This window comes from Ptiloglossa arizonensis, chromosome 1 (assembly GCF_051014685.1).
Source record: "Ptiloglossa arizonensis isolate GNS036 chromosome 1, iyPtiAriz1_principal, whole genome shotgun sequence".
Taxonomy (NCBI): Eukaryota; Metazoa; Arthropoda; class Insecta; order Hymenoptera; family Colletidae; genus Ptiloglossa; species Ptiloglossa arizonensis.
Genome location: NC_135048.1, coordinates 9,376,767 through 9,401,202, shown reverse-complemented (window position 1 = coordinate 9,401,202; position 24,436 = coordinate 9,376,767). Strand labels below are relative to the sequence as shown.

The window sequence follows — 24,436 nt, the reverse complement described above, 5'->3', positions numbered from 1 at the left end:
TTGAGGAAGTCGCGTGGAGAGCACGGGAACGAGAGAGTGAGAGAGTAAAAGAGAGAAGGGAGGGGGGCTGGCCGTGTTGCACATACCAGTCGGTCCACCTCGCCTCTGAAGTTCGCCTCGGCACGCCGGGCTAACGTCGACGAAGCTCGACCGCTGATTGGCTAATGTTGAGATCGACGTCAGACAGCGCCTCGCCAATTGCGTGACGCTGAATGCGCGACGCATGCGCGCCACTTCCAGGCAGAACAGTCGCGCTGGCATTCCAGCTTCGACCGTGCGTTGAATGACGTTGTTCTCAATTTCGAACAATAATAGAAACTGTCAATTAGTTCGTATTTGTGCAAACGTTATTTGCATTAATTCGTTTTAATAGTAAATGTTCGACTAAAATTCTAATTGTTGACCTTAAGACAGAAATCGTTTATCCAAATTTATGGAAATGTACGTTCCGACACTAATAAAAATGAAAAAATATACATATATAATTCGATAGTATCGACGCGGGTAGAAGAAAAAATTAACCAGTCGATCGAAGTGAATGTCGCAATTAATTTTTCTCACATAAATGCTTATAACTGTTCAAATTATTTTCACTCGTATCCCCTTGAGACACCTCAGAATATCACGTGTTTTTCATATAGCTCTCCATAGATTTTGCATTTCATTCTGTAGGGCATACAGTTGTTATAATACATTTTCTGAGTATAAAGTATATTAATTGATATGTTACTGTTCAATTATTAGTGCAAATTATATTAGGTACATTTTACTTTGCTTTCAAACACTGGAGGCTATTAACCCGTTGATAAATAAAATTGATAGATGAATCGTTAAAAATCATGCGGCAATTACTGACACGCTACGAGTCATTCATAAACGCTGACTGCGAACTGTATACCGAATGGCGTCAGAGTGAATGTAAATTGTATCCATAAAAAGTTTAGATGGTCACGCGTAAAAGTGGTATCTTTACACTTTATTAATATTTTGCTGACCAGAAATAACACGCGGTTAAAGAATCTAACAACGTTTTATACAGTATGTCATTCCATTACCTAAAGTATACGTCGGTGGATGAAAATAACGATCGTATTATAGACTGTCTACGCTTACTGAACAATACGAGAATATCGGTCGTTCGACCAAACAGAGTAACATCGACTGCTTTTGATCTCTGATTTAAATTTGAAAAGTGAAATTTTTTTTCATGTCACACGTATGTGTACTTAGTTCGAACACTTTAAACTTAAATCGGATTTTACAAACATGAGTTAATTATTCCAGTAATTTGATTAAATCTGTACTCGAAATTTGAATCGTTAAACTCAATTTATTGAATCGAATATTCGACATTCGGGTAGAGTTTTATCGAATCAAATTAAATTATCGATCATTCAAGTAATACTTTTTTTCAAGTAGTACGTATTTTAGGTTCTTGAATAGTTCTTTGAATGCATAAAGTATTTTCACAGTAGGTAGTACGAGTACTTGTGCACTGGAGTACTGATTATTTTGATCGAGTAACACTATCGTACTAAGGAAAGTAATCGAGTTCTCAATTGTTACTTTGAATACCTTTAGTACCGTCATGTACTTTTATTCCAGTTGAGAAAACCTAATTTTATCGGACAGAGTACTCGAATTACTTTTCCTCGGGTTACTCAAAGTATTCGAGTACTCAACTTGCTTAATTTTCTCTTACCACTTGTAACAAAATTTATATCTGCTTTATTATTTAATGACACTTGAGTGGTTTGACTGTCTGTTGCAAATGGACACAATGTTATGCATAGTAAAAAATGTGATTTTTACGTGTCAATAGCTCGATGCAAATCCATACGCGTACTAGCATAAACTCACAGCTGAGCCATCAACACACACACAAACGGCTATAAGTTTGTTTATTGCATCGTAATCCGTTGCACGCACGACACGAGATTTTTAATACCATGCATTTCAGTATTACAGACATTTTACAACTCGTTAAAGGATGATATACGTTGTGGAAAAAAATTCATTTAATATGTAGATTTTTTTTCTGTAGATTTTTACCATGGACAATATGGAAACTATTTATATCGAAATTTAGGCACAAACATAGTGCGCAGAAAGTAGTTATAGAATTTAATCGTCTATTACTAAGTATAAATAAAATTTTATTTTACATACCGGCAGCGTTATTTCATGCTCTCAGCTACAATTACGTAGCAGAGAAATCATAACGAAACAATTGAAATTGTCTTGCCATTCAATACTTAAAAATCATTAAAATATAATTGTTTGCTTCAACAATAATTATCGGGTCACTCCAATTTCAATTGATTTCCAATCTTGGCTAAATGTTTCCATCAACGGAAAACCGTCAAAACACATATTTTACAATTTTTTGTCCAATAACGTTTCACACTTGTGTTGATTGGACCAGAAAGTCAAAGGTGACCAAACTAAAATCAAGACAATTCGAATAAAAGCGGTTTACGAATTATAATTCTACTTTTGCGGAACCAAATTCATCTAAGAAGTTACTATGGAATGACGTCATAAAAACTAATATAACTTACGGAAATTTTTGTCCAAAATAGGTATGTTTTATCAAATTTTTATCTGTTACATAATATTGTACATATCAAACTACAAATCTGTGAAATTTGATTAAAAAATCTTTATTTGTGTAAAAATTATTTAATGACCGAATCGTCTGAATAAAAAAACGTAAAGCTTTTTAATCCATATTAGTGTCGATATTTGTGCAATTTTTGCACATTTGAATCTACAGTGACTCAAAAAAGTATTAGTACGCTATATTATAAGGAAATCCCCCTAACCTACAAGTCTGATTTTAATAAAAATTTGTGTGCGTGTCATGCATATTCAGCCATATATGACATAATTTTTTTGTCGGCAAAAAATGTTCTCGAGGATAAAATAAAAATCCGAAAATTCAATATTTCGTCATCTTTTTAATATAATTTTCTGGGGGGGATTTTTTTCACAGTAGAACGATATAGTACCAAAAACTGAACATTTTCTGTAAGAAAATTTTTGTTGTATCTTGCACGATTACGAAATTATAACAAAAATAAAAGTCGTAATAGTCAATTTCGTAATAATGCGAAATAGGGCAAAACTTTTCATATAAAAAATGTTCAGTTCTTAGTGATTTATCATTCTATTGCAAAAATGTTCCAAGAAAAGTCGTATTAAAAGAAATAAAAGAAAACATTAAAACCTACGTGATTTGATTTCACCTTAAAAAATTTTCTGTGGACAAAAACGTTAATATATAATAGTTCCACAGAACTATTATATATTAAATGCACACAAACTTTCAATACAAACAGTCTTACAGACAAGAAGAATTTCCTTGTACAGCATACGAATACTTTTTTAAGTATTGCACATCTTTCTCAGAGAATGATGTACCTTCTGCCCGAATTGTATCATAACACTAACGAAAAATGGTTTACAGACAAACCGTCCTACTAGATGAGAAGAATTTCCTTATATAGCATACGAATACTTTTTTAAGTATTGCACATCTTTCTCAGGGGATGATGTACCTTCCGCTCGAATTGTATCATGACAGTAACGAAAAATGGTTCACAGACAAACCGTTCTACTTGCTCACAATATTTTCGAATATTCTCAATTTTCTGGCTCGTCAACGTCCCTTGTCAGACGTCCAATTTCCACGCGTGAATTATTCGCGAAATTTCACGCGCTTCGATTTCGATACTGTCCCGCGTCTTCGGCTCCTCGAGTTCTTATTGCGATTTAGAGTTAGAGGAGAATTCGTTCGAGGAGAAGAGTATAACGTTTCCGGGTGAACGATAGCGCAGGAAAATTGTGTTTTCTCGCGGCAACGATCGTCGTTCGAAACAAATATTCCCATTTTCCAATCGTGGACGAAATTAACATGACCAAAACCCGGACCTAGCCCAACTTAACCGAACGTGTCGTTTGGGACGAGCTAACACGCTTCCCGGTAGATACCATCGGTGAACCCGAAAATCCAAGTCGATAAATATTAAATACCAAAGTGAGATTTAACCTAACCCAAACCAACCCAACCTAACTTAACTTAACCTAATCTAATCTCACCCAGACGCCTGATGGCTGCGCGACTAGACTGCCATGAGTTACTCGCGGGCCGTCCGACAGCTGCACGAAATGTAATTGAATCGAGGATCCGACGTCAAGCTTTGACGCCTCGAATTCGGTTATTTGCGGCGTTATATAATATTTTGCGACGATTCGGAAAGATTATAACGGGATCTTCCGAAAGTATAGCTCGTTAGATCGATGAATAATCTGGGTCATCAAAAATACCTGTTGTCTCAATAAAGAAAGAGCTAGTGAACGAACTGACAAGGAACATCCGTGAAGAGTGTCCTCCTTCTGCCCGCCAATCTTAATGAAATATTGCACGGTTTTAGAACAGGCAAAAATAAGGAATACTTTTCTTCCCCCCCAGATCAAAATCGTGAGAACTGTCGCAGATGCATGAGCCAATTTTGTAAAAAAATTTATATGGGTTTCGACAGGAAACAACATGTTAGTATCTGCAAAAATATTGGTTTCCACCGAGTATACTCTATGAATAAAATGCGGACAATATCTATTTACTACGTACAGATTCTACGTGTCGAGACTAAGGAGAGCAGGTCTGACATATACGAGTCTGGATTATATTCTTTAAGTACAATATTTGTAATTCTATGTATAATTACATATTTTATTCCTCCCTTCCTCTTTTCGTTGTAGAAGTAAATTTCTTCCAATAGTTACTAAAAAGGATCACGAAAGAGAAACGATATCAAAACTATTGGGTTGTTCGGAAAGTCATTTCGTTTCTTTTTTTTTTGGTGGAAATGAAACACGATTTTTTTAGAGTGTATAAACATTTGATTAAATTATATGTTGTCAATTTTGGAAAACGAAACGACTTTCCGAATAACCCAATATATGATTCTTTTAAATTAGACATGTGATTGTTACGCAAGAAAGTATTTTCTCGAATATAGAAGAGATCTTTAAAAGCGTGTGTCTAGAGCTCTGAAAGGAAAATGATCCGGTTGTCTCTTTCAATCTCTGAGGTGCTCAGATCAAAGCCGATGAAATTACGCAGCGAACGTAAGTTCGTAACAAGAAAAACATCGACTTCGACAAAGTGGCGTGTAACAAGAGCAAAGAAACCAGCCTCAGGCCGTTGGAAAATTATTAGAACGCAAACCGTCCCAAGCCGAACATCGAGGTAACGCGACAACAAAAGATTGGAGTTTTGTCCAACGTGAACGTCGCGTGAGCAGAGGGAAAAGACTAACGAAATATTATCCATTAATGGAGTGCCGATCAAGTTCCTTCGTGAAAGGGGCAAATTGAAGGAGAAACGGACAAACGAAAAATACGAAGCAAGAGGGAAAAAATAAAAGAGAGAAAAAAGTCGACAAAACTGTCAGAAATCCATTTCGTGAAATTTGGGCATAAATCTGCACTGGTCCAAAAGAAGAACACCTTAAGGGAAAAAGCATCCCTTGTACACATCATAATTACTTATTTGTATCTATTGGGTTGTTCGGAATGTCATTTCGTTTTCCAAAATGGAGAATATATAATTTAATAAAATGTTTCTACATTTTGAAAAAATCATGTTTCATTTTCACCAAAACAAAAAAACGAAATGACATTCCGAACAATCCAATATATGACTCTTGATTGCAAAAGATATTGAAAAATACTTGAAGTAAAAATTGTACCGTTTTTAGAGACCTGTAAATCAACAGGAGAAATATATCAACTTTTATTTGATACATTTTTCAATATCTTTTATAATTTAAGATTCAGTATTGATATCGATATAAATAAAGCGGAAGGCTTTTGATACAAGTGGTGGGTTTTCCCTTAACCCATTTACGCCTAAAATAAATATATTGGTTTATACATTTGAGTAGCTGATTCTTGAATATAGAAAAAAACTATCAGCTTCGGGATATAAACAATACCGATTACCTTATCCACAGAGACCCCCGATGAGCAGATACGTTACCGAATCGTTTTCTATGGAAAAAAGAATGTTCTATTAATAGAAATAATATTTGTTAAAGACGGACTACAGACGAGATGTTTGTTTTACGTAGATAAAGCGGCGTATCTCACGGGGAACCAAAAGTGTTAAAAAAAATATTCTTACGCAAAAATTGTTCACCACGGTGAGAAATGTTGCACGCGTAATTGTTTTCTTTCTCTTCGTACGAAAACAATTTTTCTCCGAGAAGATTTTTTTAACAGTTACTCATAAGGTATTCTATCGTATCCGTGGAACGACACAGAACAGACACACCGTATAAAATATCCCAGGCACAAAGTGGGTTAAAGTCGAAAATGTGCAGGAATGAAACATGGCGTGGATCTCAGGTTGGACCTTAGAACGTTTGTGCAAAGTTTCATTAAAATCGGCGTCTGACAAGCTCGTGATTCCTCCCCAGCGAGAGCCAGAAGGATACTCGAAACGAAACCGAGGAAAAACGTCCCATCGAATCATCGTCCCGGCGAAAAAGGCTCGACAAGAGCCGGCAATGCCTGTCGATATTTAACGAATTATCCCGGGTGCGGGTAAATATAAATCTACTCCAGGTCGGATCGTATGTATTATGCATGAGCTGCAATGTAGCTGTCCCCCTACAGAGGTCGGATAACCTAACCCGTCGAGTGCCGGCAAGTGTTCAATATATCCTAGCCTATCGATCTCGTCGACCGAGCGCGAAAAGACGCGAGAAACGGGACATAGATAAGTAATTAATATTCTCGGGATGGGGGCAGTAAAGCGCGGCAAAGTTGGCCTCTGTCTGTCGTGCACTTGAACCGAGCCTGAGGAACGACGGCCAATAGAACGTAAACGAGAATAAAGATGTTGCTTGAATTGTACTTTGAGCCTCGGATCGAACGTTCCAGAGGTTTGAGCGATGGTACGAACAACAGTGAGGATCAAACTTAGGGAGTTACCGTTTCTTTCCACTTGGTGGATAGAACGTAAACGAGAATAAAGATGTTGGTTGAATTGTACTTTGAGCCTCGGATCGAACGTTCCAGAAGTTTGAGCAATGGTAGGGACGATAGTGAGCATCAAACTTAGGGAGTTACCGTTTCTTTCCACTCGGTGGATAGAACGTAAACGAGAATAAAGATGTTGGTTTAATTGTACTTTGAACCTCGGATCGAACGTTCCAGAGGTTTGAGTAATGGTACGGACGACAGTGAGGATCAAACTTAGGGAGTTACCGTCTCTTTTCACTCAGTGGATAGAACGTAAACGAGAATAAAGATGTTGGTTTAATTGTACTTTGAGCCTCGGATCGAACGTTCCAGAGGTTTGAGCAATGGTACGGACGACAGTGAGGATCAAACTTAGGGAGTTACCGTGTCTCTTTCCATTTTGTGTTGTATTCCTGAGAGGAAAAATTGTTTCGATCCTCGTGAGACGGGATTCTTCTTGTAACTCATACCTGCTTTTGTTAAATCTTGTCCGAGATTATCTCTGATTTACTTATGCCTCACCGTGGTTATACGATATTAACGCTGATAATGGGAGTGGTATCATCTTGGTCGCTAAATGAGGCATATTACGAATTTAAGTCACTACGATGATACCGTTATATTATTTATAGGGGATCATTATTTTTTAGTCTGTGTCTATTTTTATAATGATCCACTTCTTGTGCAATTTTTGAGAATAGAGAACGAGGTACCCGGGGAACTGCGCGACGTAATAATAAATCGGTGGTTTTCGTTAGGGTAGAACTTCCATGATAATTTTACAGTGTAAGTTAACGTTGTTACGAACGCGACAAACAAATTGCAACAATTCACAATAATTGGTAACCGAGAACTTTGCAAGAATTTGAAAGGCACGTTGAATCTGATGCAATGCGAAATATTTAAAGCACATGGTACGAGACTTCGATGTTTTGAGTAAAAATATAAAGTTATAAATAACTTCACTGTCCGTAAGTACTCTGTACTATATCAAAGTATAACTACGTAATCGTTACACGTTCTGGGTACACACTAATTAGCCCACGTGAAAATTAAAATACCGTTAAGGGTTGAAGAAAACAATCCCGAAAGGAGTAACGTCGTACTGGTTAGAATTTTTATCACTTATTTTCTAGTGCACGTTATCAGTCTGTAGTAACGAACAGTGCCATCTATTTCGCTGAATTTATACTTATCCCTACCATACACTGACTAAACAACGTATAAAAAAAACTTTTATTTAGCTCCAAAAATACATTCAGAGTATATGTTATCATTCCATCGTTTTAGATTATTTTCGACGATAAGGATTCTACACTGATAACACCGAATATAGGAAAGTTTATGAACTCGATGCAAATTGAAGAACCACGTTATCACAATACTAGATTCATTGATAGAGCATAGTATTAGGACTCTTGTAGTTGTACGCTCACTATCAAATTCAACTACATAATAAAGACCTACACATGGACCAATTCAAATCAAATAACTCTCTTTCTCCAAGACCAGATTTAATACCAGCACACACACGATTGAGATTAGGTTCTATAACAGAATTTTGGAGTACACCTCGCCACTTACGTATCTGCTGTGATTATACACCGTGGGCCAAAATTCGTGCTACAAATGGGGTCAAAGAGGTTCTACGGCTCAAAAAAGAAAAGGACGAAAATATATTGGGTTGTTCGGAAAGTCATTTCGTTTTTTTTTTTTTTTTTTTTTTTGGTAAAAATGAAACACGATTATTTTAGAGTGCATAACCATTTTATTAAATTATATATTCTCCATTTTGGAAAACGAAATGACTTTCCGAACAATCTAGCGCTTTTGACGTTCTAACAACTTTTGTTAGAATAACAAAATTACATCGAAGGCTTAGTTTTTCGGAAGAATGCATTTGAAAGTCAATCCAATACACCTAACGAATGACTAACGTTATGGATTTCACTAGAGAAGAATATTGTAATTGTTTTCGAATAGGATACAATATCAGACACTGTTCGCTATCGATACTTACCTTTACTAAACAGTTGTTAAGGTTTGCGCACAAACACAGTGAACGTAAACCCAATGCAGAGATCATATCTGTACACTTGGCGTTGGTGTATCGCATCGTGTCGTATGTTCGATAAAAACTGACAGTTCATGACAGTAACATAAATGATACTCTTGATAATTAACGCTACCTGACATTGTACCGCATAGAAAAACAATCGCAGTAGCTGTCTGTGGTGAAATCCCTATCGCCAGTCAATACAGCTTTCGCAATGCAATTAACTTTATTTTAAACGGGAAATTCACTGTACATCCTGATAAGTTATGGTTTCAGCTTATTTTTAAAAAGAATCTTCCACGATTTTGTTTAAAATTGTTTATTCGACATTGATTTCAATACGGATAACTCCAAAGAGCATTTTCGTCATATTTTGCTGTATTATTTCCAAAAAGGAAGAATTACTATGCAAGTGTCAAAAAAGTTATGCGATACGTATGGCGAAGACGTCTTAAAAATACAACAGTGTCAAAATTGCTTTACAGAATTTCGGTCCGGAGATTTTCTTATTAGAAATTGCAACGAGTTATCAGCCAACCCGATAGATCGATTTTCGAATGTACATTTCTCGAAAACGAATGCTCCGATGTAATTTTCTTACCCCACACTTTCATTTTACTAGAATCTCCCTGACCCCGTATACACTACGAATTTTCATCTCAGGTTGTACATTCGTGCATATAATATCTCCACAGTAAATCACACGGAACATTTTTCCAAATCGATGTCACGTGACGTAAGATCTTGCAACACTCTCCCCGATTGTTCGATTTTCGATGATAATCGTAGGCGGTTTCCTTATTGTTGGTACACGCGGTGCACGTTGTACAGTACCGTCCCAGCGATTGTGCTTGCGACAATAGCAGATGTCAAATTGTCGGATGATCTCCGCGCGAGACGGTAGCGTATGGTAACTTTTGTGAAGGCACGCCGATACATTATGCATTCTAGACCGTGCAAGTTTACGCGAGACGCTTTCGTGACGTTTGCATTACAAAAATACCGCGTCGGATGGGGCTTCGGAGCGTGTACGATAGGAAGCGTCGAAAGTCTCGACATTCCGATTCCGAAGAATGCGTTTACTTTGATCCGTTGAAAAATAAATAACGCTTCCTGCTTACTACCTTTCACCCCGACGATTCGAGACTCCGTCGAATCCGTTTCGAGATATGTTAATGAAATTCCGCTCTTCGTTAAATGGACGTTCAAATGACAGCATTTTTCATGATAATCGTATTTCCGTGTAATTTCATCCGAATGTAGCACGTTAACCCCGAACCGATAGACTGAAACATTTATTACCAATAGAGGGTGACCGGAAAAGTGGATGAAACATGCAGAACGAACGGGAAATTAGACCGAATTTATATTATCAGGTTGCATTGAATTTACGATTAAAAGACTCGCGAAATTTAATTATTCTCAACGCGGGGTAAGTAACTTTAGCCGAAATTATCATTCGCGATATTTACACTCGGCTGGAATTGTCGTTTCGTTAACCCACGATGTACAACGGTACAATTTCTTCACAGATCCTTTCGTTATTGTTTCGTTCAACCATAACTTGACCTATAAATTCAACCACCGACCAATATTTACCGCTCGATAACTCGACAATTGACTCTTCGGGGAAGTTTTCTTTTTAACAATACGTACAACAATTTAAAAGAAAAAAAAAGAAAAAATCTCTCTTACACTTCGCTATGAACGGACCATTATCAATTACCGATCAATGGCACGACAAATTTTATTTTCCTCATACTGTACACAGCAATTGAAAAGATAAATACCCTCGTGCGAACCTACAACTTAATCTACAAAATAAAACCAACACTTATGTGTTCAAACACTCGACAATTTACATCGCCAGTGAACTTTTCTCACGATACGTTCCTATCCATATCACGAACTTGTGACAACTTGAAAGGGAATGAATAAAACCTTGAAATCTTGATACACTTATCGTTCAATCACTCGACAATTTGCATTATCAGTGAGCTTTTTTCACGATAAGTTCCTATCCATATCACGAGCTTGTGACAACTTGAAAGGGAATAAACGAAACCTTCGAATCTCGATACACCCAAAGCGTCGATTAATCGTCAACGCGTCGCTCTGTTGTTCTCGGTTATTTTCTGGCAATTCTCGACGAGTAGAATGAAAATTTTGTAAAAGGTTCGCTATTTCGAAAAAGTCAATTCTATCATCGATTGCTGGATTCGACTCCTCGACAGGACGGACAGACGGTATCGGTTAAACGTCACCGTGGCAAGTTGCACGAACGGAATAATCGGCTCGCTGAAATGCGGTTAATCATAATGCCGATTATTTCACGACTGGTTATAGGAACCGACGTCTATTTCCGTTTCACGAGCCCATCTCGTTTCTGTCATTCTCGACGCGATGCTATTTACGAGATGACTGCTCAATCGACCAGGTCACACGGTTAAGCGTGGTTCGTCCGATAATGAAGATGGACTTCCCTAGATTTTCCTGAAGAATTTATCGTCAGCGGCTGCAAGATAGAGTATACACAGACACGGAGCCGTACGTGTGCCCGAATCGAACGGATTTGAGCAGAGTGACGAATAACGTGGATGTTCGTGTGCAAGAGTAGCAACCAGCGATGGCTGCGAGCGTATCGCGAGCAGCATCGAAATCTGATGAGCAACACACCGAAGAATACCGTACGTGTGTCCGAATCGAGCGGATTTGAGCCGAGTGACGAATAACGTGGATGTGCAAGAGTATCAACTAGCGATGGCTACGAGCGTATCGCGATTATTTTCACCGAGTAACAACTACCCGAATGGTTTTAAATATGATCATTACGTAAAAACGTCTTACATTTACCTATATAATACATCTTCGTTACGCAAAATCTATACGTTTTATTATTTAAAAAAAGTATACTTAGACCAAAAAACAAGATACGTTATTTTCAACGAGTAACAACTACCTAAGTGGTTTCAATTACGATCATTACGTAAAAATAATGAACATGAAATCTGATATGAACGACATATCGAAGAATGTTGCGAGTGTGGAATACAAGCACCGATAACTTGAAATTGAACGTGACTGTTTTTTTTTTTAAATTATTTCTGCTTTTAGAAATATTTCCAATGTTACGGGCTGGAAGAATTGACAATGACACTTGGCTATTATCGAAACAGTATATTTTAATACAGACCAATGTAGAATTTCTACTTGAAATCGATCGGGTGACGATTTTCTTGAACCTTATCGATGTTGAGATTTCGTGGCACAAAACGGGCAATTACAAAACGAGAAACACCGCGTTGCTGTTTTTCGACAAACAGTGATCGCGCAAAGGTAACTTTGATCCGAACCAGTACGAGAAAAGAGGAAACAAGAAAGAGACGTATTTACGTAATGATCATAATTAAAACCACTTAGGTAGTTGTTATTCGTTGAAAATAACGTATCTTGCTTTTTGGTCTTCCCGAGTAGTATACTTTTTTTTTTTTACCAATAAAACGTATAGATTTTGTGTAATAAAAATATATTATACAGGTGAACGTAAGACGTGTTCATCGTAATGATTATTTTTATTCGTTAATTCCGTTAATGGGGCTAATAAAGTATATTTAAACTCTTCTGTCCGAACAATCTGAAAAATTCATCGGGATCAACTGATTATCGATTTTTAACTTTAAAAAGGAAAAGACGAATTACGTCGTTTCGAGAAAGAAAGGAACAGCAAAGCTCGGTCGAATTAACGAAATCAATCAACCGTCCAATTGTTTCGCGGCTAGCCATCGTTCTCATTCGTTTCAATCTTCGTCGAAAAAGAGTCGAGAGGTTAGGTTCGAGCGCGAACGAGGAAACGTTCGTTTCGGTCGAGTCCGTATATGAAAGCAAACGTGCGTACCACGTGATCCAGCAACGTTCGATCGGGTCGCGGATACCCGGTGAAAAAGCGCGCCTCGTAGAAAGCGGGGAAAAAAGCGAGGAAAAAGGGAACGGTTAACTAGATGCAGATACCTTAGAGCACTGTAAAAGGGATGTCGGCCCTCGTGATCTCCTTTTGCTCGACGGTGCGAAGGAAAAACAGTGCACGTAACAAATACCTTTGGAGAGCCGCGATCAATAGCAATATCGGGACACTATGGTGTATCCGACGCTGGATATGTACAAATATCGCTTGGATTAAAATCTATCGAATCTGTGGTACTGTTCCATCTCTATCCGGTGTTTGTAACATTCGATCCAGTCTAATCGTTGCGAAGTACAGATCAGTGTACGATTGATTCCTCGAGAAACGATAAATCGTATAAAATTATTGTACTTTCAACGATTGAAATTCAACGCGTACGTCGTTGCCGTTTGAGACACGTTACCGACCGAACCGAGTACTTGGACACATTTTAAAATACGTTACAGCTACCGAAGAGGGCTTAAACTCTAGGTTCGTGACGTTCGTTAAAATAATCTGTGCTTCTGATCTTACCTGAACGTAACGGAACAATTGTTTCGTAATTTCGAGACGATCGGAGAATTTAGTTTCATTCTTATGAAATTTTCCCGTCGAGAAATTGTAGGAAATCGATCCGAGCAGACATTTCCAGACGACCGTAGGCAGAGAAGAAAGTAGAGCTTCCCTTTAAGGAGGAAAGTCTCGAGATCGTTTAGGCTGAAGGAAAATACCAGGTGGCCGCCAAACCTTCTCGACTCCTCCGATCTTCTCGACTAACGCCAGTCGCCCAACGGCTGTCTATCCCTCCGTCAACGACATTCGAGGTCCAGGCGGCGTCTGTTGCCATACCGGATATCCGCTCATCCTGCCGTCCCGAGCCAAGAAACATCTTGTTCCGACGCTGGAAAATCTCCTCTCGGCGAGGCTAGCTTATAAAATATGAACACGTGTCGCTCCAACAGACTTTCGATAAGTGACTACGAGAGCCCTCCCACCCCTTTCGTTTCGTCCTGCTCGGTTATTTCTCGAGCGACGATTACGGTTGATTTCCACTGGCGCTCGAGGAACGCGACGGTCAACAGAAAGAATCACAACACTGTCCCGAACGCGTGGACTCACACCATAGGAGACACTATGGACAACTGACCGCGTTATGACCGTGAGCGATACGTAACCCGTCTTTGTTTACATTAAGTATACTCTGTGGCTATAACGATCGAATTTTTACACAACGATCACTTGGACCGGTTATTTCAATCTTCCGAGAATTTTCGACGCTTTTAGAACACCGTCTCGCTATTAATTTATTTCAGAAAATTTTCTTTTTCAAAATCGTACCACAACACACCTTCTTCGTTGGAGAAATTATTCAATTATCGTTTTAAACCTACAACGCGTGTTTCTTTAAATTTCACCGCAATTTTGTTTATCCAAAGGATAATTATATATATGAAAAATGATGATTTGGACCGGTTCTTTCAATTTTTCGAGAATTTTAGACGCTTTTAGAACACCGTCTCGCTATTAATCAATCGCAGGAAATTTTCTTTTCCAGAATCGTACCACAACACACCCACTCTCGTTTACATTTCCCACCTACTACGTTGGAGAGATTATTCAATTATCGTTTTAACCGTACAATGCGTGTTTCTTTAAATTTCGTTTATCCAAAGGATAATTATGTATGTGCAATGACTTGGACCGGTTCTTTCAATTTTTCGAGAATTTAGGACGCTTTTAGAACACCGTCTCGCTATTAATCAATCGCAGGAAATTTTCTTTTCCAGAATCGTACCACAACACACCCACTCTCGTTTACATTTCCCACCTACTACGTTGGAGAGATTATTCAATTATCGTTTTTAACCGTACAATGCGTGTTTCTTTAAATTTCGTTTATCCGAAGAATAATTATACCTGTGGAAAATTTGCGATGAAACGCGAAATAGTGGCTTACGTACGGATTAATGCGTTAGCGATGAAAGATTACTGGTACGAAACCAACTGGTGTTGATGTAAGTATTCGTTACGTACCTAACTCAAACCAGGATACAAAGAACTAAACCGTACTGTATACAGTTTCCACGCTAAATATGTAGTTGAAAGCGTTAATGTGCATGCTCACGAGTGCGAAAGTGACGTAGCACTTGAGCGTGGCGTCCCCCGAGCGTTAGTGGGAATCGAGTTTTATTTTTTGGAACGATTCGGTCCGACGGGGCGCAGTTCGTCGATCGCAGTGTGTCGTGCGAAAGCGCAAGGTGCCATTTAACCGTGGCACGTGCGATCTGCGCACTTGGCACTGAACCAAACCAGAGAGAATGAGTCCAACCTCCGGAGGTGACGTCAGCAGGTGAATCGTACATCGAAGAGATAAAAAGATTCGGAGAGTCGAGTAACCTCGTTACATCCGCGAATTATGGACGTTTTCGGCTAACGCGAGACCAACACCATGAGAGCAACAGGTCCCTTGAGATTCGAGAAACCCTTGAGAGAAAACCATTGTCGTCGCGTTTCGCTAGAGCGAATCGTTTAGAGAGTCTTGGGGGATACGTGGGGTGTTCGACGAGTAATGAGAATTACGTTAGAAAATTTCTGACGTAAATTTTCTTCGTTCATCGAAACGCACCGTTTCTATATTCTCGTTTATTTTTACCGTCTGGTCTCAGTTATCGAATTGAATATATTTCATCGAGGTCGCGGTTTAAAATCACATCTAGCTATTCTATTCACCTTACGTAGAATAGAGAAATTACTCCATCGATTAATTTGTTTCTATTCAATTGAGCTTAGATTTCAAATCAACGTTCCGTCTCCTCTTTGATACATTTATACATATTGTTTACGATACTGTTCTCGAAATCGTGGAAGAGAAATGTTCCTCGACCTATCGATTATAAAGATATTATATTCAAACGACGATCAAGATGATCGAGACTAGGTTACGGTAAGGTCACTTTGGCCGCGCCATTACTTTACAATTTTCAAGCATACGGTCGTTGCGAAATCATTTTTCCAATTTGAGAAAATCTTCTCTGCTATCTCGACGTTTCTACTAATTTCCCTAGAATCCAGACACAACGGTGTGAGAAAATCGAATCGGTGCTCGATTTCTCGAATATTTCCTAATGTGAACAGTTTTACCGTTGATTCGTGATCGACTCTACTACGCACTCTTATTCGGAGAAAGTTTCCCGCGTTGAGCGCGTCTTTAAAAGAAGAGAGAGAAAAAAAAAAAAGGGTAACACCGATCACTATTATAACAGTTTCAAGGTGCGCGAGCGAACGCTGCGGAGGAGCAAATTGATCCTCATTCACCCTTCGGTGTACGCCACGGCAAAGTTACCCTGAAAATAACTCTTGCAGATTATGCGAGGTGAAAGAAGATAAAACGCGTGTAAAAGAGGCTAGTGAAAGTGCGAGCTAATTTAACGTGTAAACTACTCTTGGCCTTTAGAATCGCGTCTTCGATAATCCGTGCGCGAAACCGATCAATTCTCCTCGGTATCCTGAAGCTTTCGAGATAAATCGCGCGCGGTATCTAGACATCGATACGATCCGCGATGGTGCGGGCCGAGAACGATTGGTCGAACGTAGTTGTTGCGTTTGAACAATTTGGACGATGATCAAGGTGACGTGCACCGTGCAAAGGGCAGAGGAACGAATATGACGATTGATCTATAGCGTCCGCAATGTAACTACTTTCATCACCCAGATACGGTGCTTCTACATTTGCTGCTTACGCACGAAAAATTGACCGAAACGATAAATTATCAATCTTTACGCATCTGTTATACCGTGCACCGGACACAACTGTCGCGATTATTCAAACAAATGATTGCATCGAACGAAAGAAATTCTTTTTATTGACCTAGAAACAACGATTCTACGTTACTTTTCAATTCGATCGTTGTCGGTCGTTGTTTTCGACTCTTCTAGGGTCGAATAAAGTCCAAAATTTCGACTTTACGAATTCTGGAAATATTTTATTCGAAAAGTTTATCGAAAATATTTAACAACACTCGGTTACGAGAAGAGAATATGCTATTTAATCGATCACTAATACCTGATGTTTGCTCCACTGCTCTTTGGAGCACAATAATAATAATGATTCACTTCGCAGAAAAATTAAAGGCGTATCAACTAACTTTAGGCCAAAAAATTATCCGTGTTTGAACTGCTGTAACCGTGTGAACGAAAAGTCATACAACACTGTAACTAGGCTCGTTTTAAAGGGGAAAGTCTTCACTTTCTCGTCCCTCGATTAAATTTTCTCAAAGATGATTTTATAATCGGACACGGAGCGGAAAGTGAAGATGGTCTCTGTCACCGAACATTTTCGAAAAGTTCCAGCGATTCCACAGTGCTGAATAAATTTTGTTCGCAATTCGTTTTACGACAAATTTCAAGGCGGAAGATCTACCTACCTCCACTTAACAACGAGCCCTTAAAAATCGATTTACAATTTTTTCTCGTCTATTTAGCGTACTTGTACTAAAAAATGTGCCGCCAGCATTGGAATAACTCACGCTCGTTATCGTGAAGGTAAAATCACAATTTGGATCGTGTTCATCTGGGATATATTTTAAACGTTTAAGAAATTTGGAAAGACCCCTTGTGACGTTGGATGCATTGGGAGGTATACTCCCCCAAGGCTTGAGAATGGTATCCTCCAAGAGTTAATGCAGCGCTGCATCAACTTGCAAAAGCGATACCAAGACAAACAGAGAGCAATAATACTGGTATTTAACCCTTTGGACTCGAGAGGAGATCCTCGCTCGTCGCTTAATTCGGTGTACCATTTTCGATCCGGGAAAATTTCGTGGTTTGGAATTTAAATATTACGTTCTTGTAGAGTGTGAACGCATCTATGAGAAGTATATAAAAATGTTCCATTTCGGATGAATTTTACGACTTGAAGGATTTTCTCGCGGTGTCGGTTTCTGGTAGCAAAGAACCCTCGAGTGCAAAGGGTTAAACTGTATTAAACGTAAACTTAACGCGTGTATAGAAATAAAACACGCTCTGAACACGTACTGAACAGAAACTGAACGCACCCAAAACACATGTATATAAGTGAAACCTACTTGGGTTATTCTAATGTCAGCATCACACTTTTTATTCAAAATATGGGGGAAGCTTCCATCTTCGAATTCATTGTAAAACCAGTTGCGAAAAAAATTGATGAAACGTCGTTGAAACAAAATTTCAAAGATAAGAACCATCTTCACTTTTCCGCTTCGAGTTCTGGTATAAAATCGCCTTTGAGAAAATTCAATACCGGGATGAGAAAACGGAGGTTTTCCCCTTTAAAACGAGCCTGAGTACACCACTACTATTGTACAATTTTTCCTCTGTAAAGTTACAATTGTTTTTCAGCCCGAAATTAACGATTCTTCAATTTTTCCACAATACGTATATTCTTGGGTTGTTCGAAAAGTCATTTCGTTTTCCAAAATGGAGAATATATAATTGAATAAAATGTTTACGCACTCTAAAACACTCGTGTTTCATTTTCACCAAGAAAAACGAAACGATTTTCCGAACAATTCAATGCAATAAAATATTCTTTTGATAAATGTTCTATTACCGCCAGATTCATTACCAGATTGTATTGTAATGTTAGTTACAGACACAATAATATCTGGAAAACCGCAGTACCGTTTGCGTTTGAAGAGTGACCGATCAAATATTCCGATCGAAGAAAAAGAATGTTGCGCTCGAAGAAGAAATAATATTGCAACCGGTTGAAACAACACGGCTTTGAACCAGCTCGAAGAACATTGTATCGCATTAATCGAGAAGGCATATAGCATAATCGATCGCGTCACATGACAACGTGACAGCCCGAACCGGCAAGTCACACGTCTGTGTGACTAACAGCGTAGCAAGATGATGTTGTTGGCAAGAAATTCGCCGGACCTTGACAAATCATAGCCTTTTAATCGTAGAGTAGAAAGGTTATTTCACTGATTCGCATACCAGCCCTCGGTACAAGGAATAAAATGACCATCACCGATCGCTCTTTGCACCCAACGAAACCGTTTCAGTTACTTGATATTTTTAAACAGTTTTACGAATATCTTACAAAAAGCGAGCACAAAATTAGAGCGAAAAAGTATTTGATTAGCAATCGCGAATTCCTCGAAAAAGAAACTAAACATTCATAAGCGTGAATATCGCTCGAGTGTGTACAAAGTTTAGTTGATTTTCGTAGCAATGAATATTCTATCTTCTTCTCGAAACAACGAATTACTATACCGCGCATTATTATTATTCCAATCACCCGTGGATCAGAGAACAGTAAACGTGTTAATAATTAAAATGGTCTCTAATAGAGGATTAAGCAAGAAATCACAAAAAAACACAGATTAAACAAAATCGAGCGCATGCAATGAGTTTCGCTGATCGTGGCTCGTCGAAGACGTCTCTCTCGAGATAGATAGATAGATAGATACGACGCTTCACCGATTATTCGATTAGGTTATGTTTCGAGAAACGTAACGGGAGGGAAAGAAATATAAAATGAAAATTCTCAACGAGTTACGCGTATCTTTAAGACGAACGACTGAGATCGGTAGACGTGTGTCGTTCTTGCGAAATTCCGAGAACGACAATGACGAATTTCAAGTTTGAGGTTAGGTTCTTCAAACCCAGGCTTGCGTTACCGTACCACGCCTTTGCGTAATTACCGTTTTATGACACGTACACCAGTCTCGGAAGAACTTGTTCGCAGCAACAAGAACGCACCGGACTCGAAACCAATCAGCTTTCGCGTCCATCTATCTTCTATCAATCGGAAATCGTAGCACGCTTACAGTTTTGTGGTTGTATGGGAAGGTTTGCGCGAGTTGGATGCTCAAATTTTTCTAATACGCGTAACAAAGATCTTGCAACGACAATAATAATTTGAACGGAATTGGATAAAGAGTCAATCTTCGAGATTTTTTAGTATTTTAGATCTCAGGTGCCCATAAAGTATCAGGATTGGGGTGTCGTTTGTTAGGAGAACTAAGAGTCTAATGATTTCAGTCCTGAGATTCTAATAGTTAGTTGAATCATTCAATCCTGGGATTCTAATAGTTAAGAGAATCATTCGATCCTGAGATTGTAATAGTTGAGAGAATCATTCAGTCCTGGGATTCTAATAGTTAAGAGAATCGTTCAATCCTGAGATTCTAATAGTTGAGAGAATCATTCGATTCTGAGATGGTAATAGTTAAGAGAATCGTTCAATCCTGAGATTCTGATGATATGGACACACTTTGAGAACAGAATGCTCGGAGTGTTAATACAGAAGAAAATCAATGTTCAAACGTTTGTACTTCTCTGGACCTAGGGTGTTGCGTCCATCGCGTCGAGAATAGTGCTTGGAAGCTCGTCTTTGTCGCTTATCGGTCGAAAATGGTGGCAACGTACGTGAGAAAAAAATCACGCAGAACCGTATCGAAGAAGAGAATTCAATCGAAGAAGACATTTGCTGTCCAACAAATGGTAGTTTCTTTAAGCTCGGTGTGGAGCATCTTTTAGCGTATCCAACGAAGACGTTGCAACGCCAACAATTTCAACCCACTTCGAGAGACCACTCGGAGAATCGCATCCATAGAGGAATGTGCGGAAAGAATACTCGATGTCGAAACGTTTGGACCGGTCGAAATCTCTTCGTCCGTTTCATCGACGAAGGTACTCGAAACTTCAGTCGCTTGTATCTCAATCGCCATGAAGGAAGGACTAAAAAATGTTTAGAAAGATGATAAAACAGCACGAGAACTCGAGGATGGACAGTTACGGCATCGAGCCGGTGAAAAGAACGCGGAGAGAGAGAGAGAGAGAGAGAGAGAGAGAGAGAGAGAGAGAGAGAGAGAGAGAGAGAGAGAGAGAGAGAGAGTCACGACCGAAGAGTCGTGACCAGCGTGAAAGAAGAAGCATCGAACCCCCGACGTTGAACTCGAGTAAGACATAGAATCGCGACGGATCCGGCGATCGAGCTCGATCGACTCCACGGAATAGAACCGGAACAACCGTGGCGTTCGAAAGCGCGAGCCGATCGTTGAGAAGGTGAATCGTCGCGCGATGATTTCCGCGATGTCCGTCAAGTGTACAGCCGTTAGGACGAGCGTCGATGATAGAGGATTCGGTCGCGTGCAGAGGTAGAGAGGCCGCGGTGGTAGCGAACGCGCTCGTATTAACAAACCGCGTGAAAAGGTCCCAAAAATAATTTCGGCGTGAAGAAATAAATCCGGGTGAGGCGGTCGCGAGGGTGCCTAAAAGAAGGTTCGCACCGGGTGCCTTCTGGGAATGAAACCGGCATAGTATGCGAGTTATAAGAAGAGCGGTGAAGCGATCGCATCGGCTAGTCGCTAAAGAGTTTTGCCGCAGCGAGCCACGAAGAGGAAAGACGAAGCTGTATAGAACGGTTCTCGCGAGGAGAAGCTCGAGAGAAGCCAGCGCGAGCAGGACTTACCTCTGCTGTTTTTAGAACTCCACTCCCAGAACTGCGCGGGTCGAGCCGAGCCAAAACCAAAATACCACCGATATAGCGTTTCTGCGATGGTCTTTGTGTGCGCGACCAACCAGCTCTTTCCTACGGACGTCCAACCGGCTTGCACCGGAGAAACGCCGTCGGACTAACCTAACCGACACCCGCCAACGACGACCACGACCACGACGATGACGAAGACGAGCAGCAAAGAACCGAAAGGTGCGTCGAGAATTACCGATACGACGATCGACCTGGCCAGAGAGCCACGGATCGAGACCGTGGATCATTTCAATCGATAGAAATGGCCTGCCCAAAACAGAGAAAGAGAGAGAGAGAGAGAGAGAGAGAGATGCTTTCCCCCAGACTTCCGGCCGGTTGTTATTCCTTTCGCAGGACCTAATCGTTGTTAATTTTGTCCGTCAGTGATACGTGGTACCACATGTCTAGAACATTTAATGGTCTCCTACTCGGCCGACGTATTCACCGGTTTTTCCTATCTTTGGCTAGGATATCACGATTTACTTTCTACCACTGCCCAAGTGATCAGTGCCGTGACAAGCGCGTTACCGATCATCTACCGCGTGGATTTCACGGATCCGCGCGACAGACTCCGAGCGTTCGGAGGTACCAGCCACGAAACGGACCGGAGTCTCCTCAGTGATTTGTGCTGTGAATTAAGCAATGTGCTCGCAGGAGTTTCGCGATCTATTTTCCACGGGATGGTTGTTCACAGGGGGTCGTATCGGGTGTAGTATAACGTACTCTCGAGTAACGTGGTCGATTGGATCCGTGTTGTTCGTGTTTCACGTAGACACGTAGAAACTTGGAGATCCCGTGTTAACGAAAACCGTGAGAATCGGCGGCTCTGGGTGTCCCTGTATGATGGAAATGGAAAATAACGAGACGTACCCGGTGACCTTGTAATTCGAGTAACGTGTTGCACGAGGTTTGTCGATGTCAAATACTGTATTGCTCGAGAGTTCTCGAAAATTTTCACGTGTGTTACTCGAGGGTTGTTGTAATTTTTCCATTGTGTTGTTACGAAACTCTGTCAAATTATCGTGTTACTCGAATCTCCGAATAATTCCGATAATCGTGTCGCATCGAGAGTTTCTCGAAACGTTCAACCCCTACTATTCGAGACAATTCCAGTTGTTTGTCGTGTTCTACGAGGGTAGCAGCAACTTTTCACCGTGTTATTCCTCCAGCCTTCGTGAAATTCAAGTACCGTGTCGTGCGAGGGTTACCCGTACGTCCTTTCTTTTCTTTTTTTTCTCTTCGTTTATTTATTTCTACGTTTTTATCGCCGGTGATAGTTCAGTGTCGCGAAGGTTGTACTAGAGGAACAGGTTTCTTCTTACTTTTACCTGGGTTGAACTTCGAGTCGTTTGTGATCGAAGGAATCGTACGAACCGCCGGTATCAGTGAGCCGGTGTCGTGTATCGAGAAAAAAGAAACCGGAGCTCGTTTGATCGCTTCGATGCGTTGGTTGAATGTCTTCCACGGGGTAAATGGATAAACCGAATCTTGGCGTCGCGTCGCGTCGGATAGATCTGTTTATTCTACTCGTAGCGATCGAAATTCCCAGTTTGAGAATTTAGGTAAAAATTTGGTAATAATTTGGTAATAATTTGGTAATAATTTGGTAATCCGGTCGCAAAGAAAGAACCGACTCACCTTTCTATCGCATGTAGGAGCCAAGATGTAGGGTCGGTGCTGCATACGCGATAGTGGCCCTTGAAAAAAACAAAGAAAGAAAAAAAAACAGACGTTAGTGAAACGTACTGTACGTTTTGAAAATAATTGTTCATGTGCGTTTGTTACGTGGATAATTAAATATAATTGTGCCTACGCATTTGTTATGCCCGATTATGTATTACAGGTGGTAGATCGCATGAATGTTTCTTCGATCCAATGATGATTTCACGAAACGAATTTAGATCACATTTCGAATAGTCTGGTTTTCTAAGGGACCGATATAGAAGAAAAATGACAATAAACCATCTAGCGACTAGATTGAATTTGTTTGCGGACTATATAGGGTTTATCATTTTCATTTATCGTTCATTCATTATTAACAACGTTCACGTAACCTAATAGTCCTTGCTTTTTAAACGTTTTTCTTCACTATGTTTATTAATTTCTTATGTTAACGATGTAACTTTGTATTTACTTTAATATAACAGTTACTAATTTAATATTAGTGTTTAACACTGTATTTCTTAATACACTTATCCTGCATATATATAAACAACGTTTTACAAACACGTGCAATTGGAAGCTTCGTTAAATATTTCAAAACAAGTTATTACTTAAGACTGAACGCCGATCGAAGGATTGTTAACGCGTTTTACCGACGTTTAAGAATTTAAACGTATACAGAAATTATGGAAAAAGATTCCAGAAATATCTAGAGAGAAAGAAAATTTCAAGAATTCTAGGCTAGGTACGATTTTGAAAATTCACGTATATACGCGATAGTGGCCCTTGGAAAAAAACAGACGTTAGTAAAACGTACTGTACATTTTGAAAATAATTGTTCACGTGCGTTTGTCTGACACGGAACTCGAAAACGTTATACGATATACAATCGTACAAGGAAAAAAAGTAATTGTGCAACGAATGTTAAGTTATGTCTGACTTTCGAATTCCCTATGCACAGAACTTTCGAGACTGGGACATTTCAATTGTCTCGAAATTTGTTCAATCTTCTACCGATTCAAAAGGATATCTTTCTGCAACCTCATAGTAAAAAGAAGTGACTTCGTATAGAATCCTATTCGAATTCTATTTCTCCAGAACTTTGAAACTCAAAATACCTTCTACTCGTACCAGGAGAATGTATTGGGTTGTTCGGAACGTCATTTCGTTTTTTTTTTTTTTTGGTGAATATAAAACACGATTTTTTTAGAGTGTATAAACATTTTGT

The 24,436-nt window shown here is 39.4% G+C and overlaps 1 protein-coding gene across 5 annotated transcripts in view; it reads right to left on the bottom strand.

Annotated features, from left to right (window-relative positions):
- The window catches only part of Mef2 (myocyte enhancer factor 2), a 77,264-nt gene that overhangs the window by 22,056 nt on the left and 30,772 nt on the right, over positions 1-24,436 (bottom strand). The window contains exon 2 of one of the 5 annotated variants that reach the window (XM_076314467.1): positions 23,185-23,243. The exons of 1 other annotated variant lie outside the window; for it this stretch is intronic. The gene's annotated coding sequence lies outside the window, so the exon portion shown is untranslated. Of the gene's footprint in view, positions 1-86; positions 110-13,562; positions 14,345-23,184; positions 23,258-24,436 lie in introns of those variants that run through there. 3 more of the 5 variants (XM_076314484.1, XM_076314502.1, XM_076314511.1) reach the window with 3 other exon arrangements.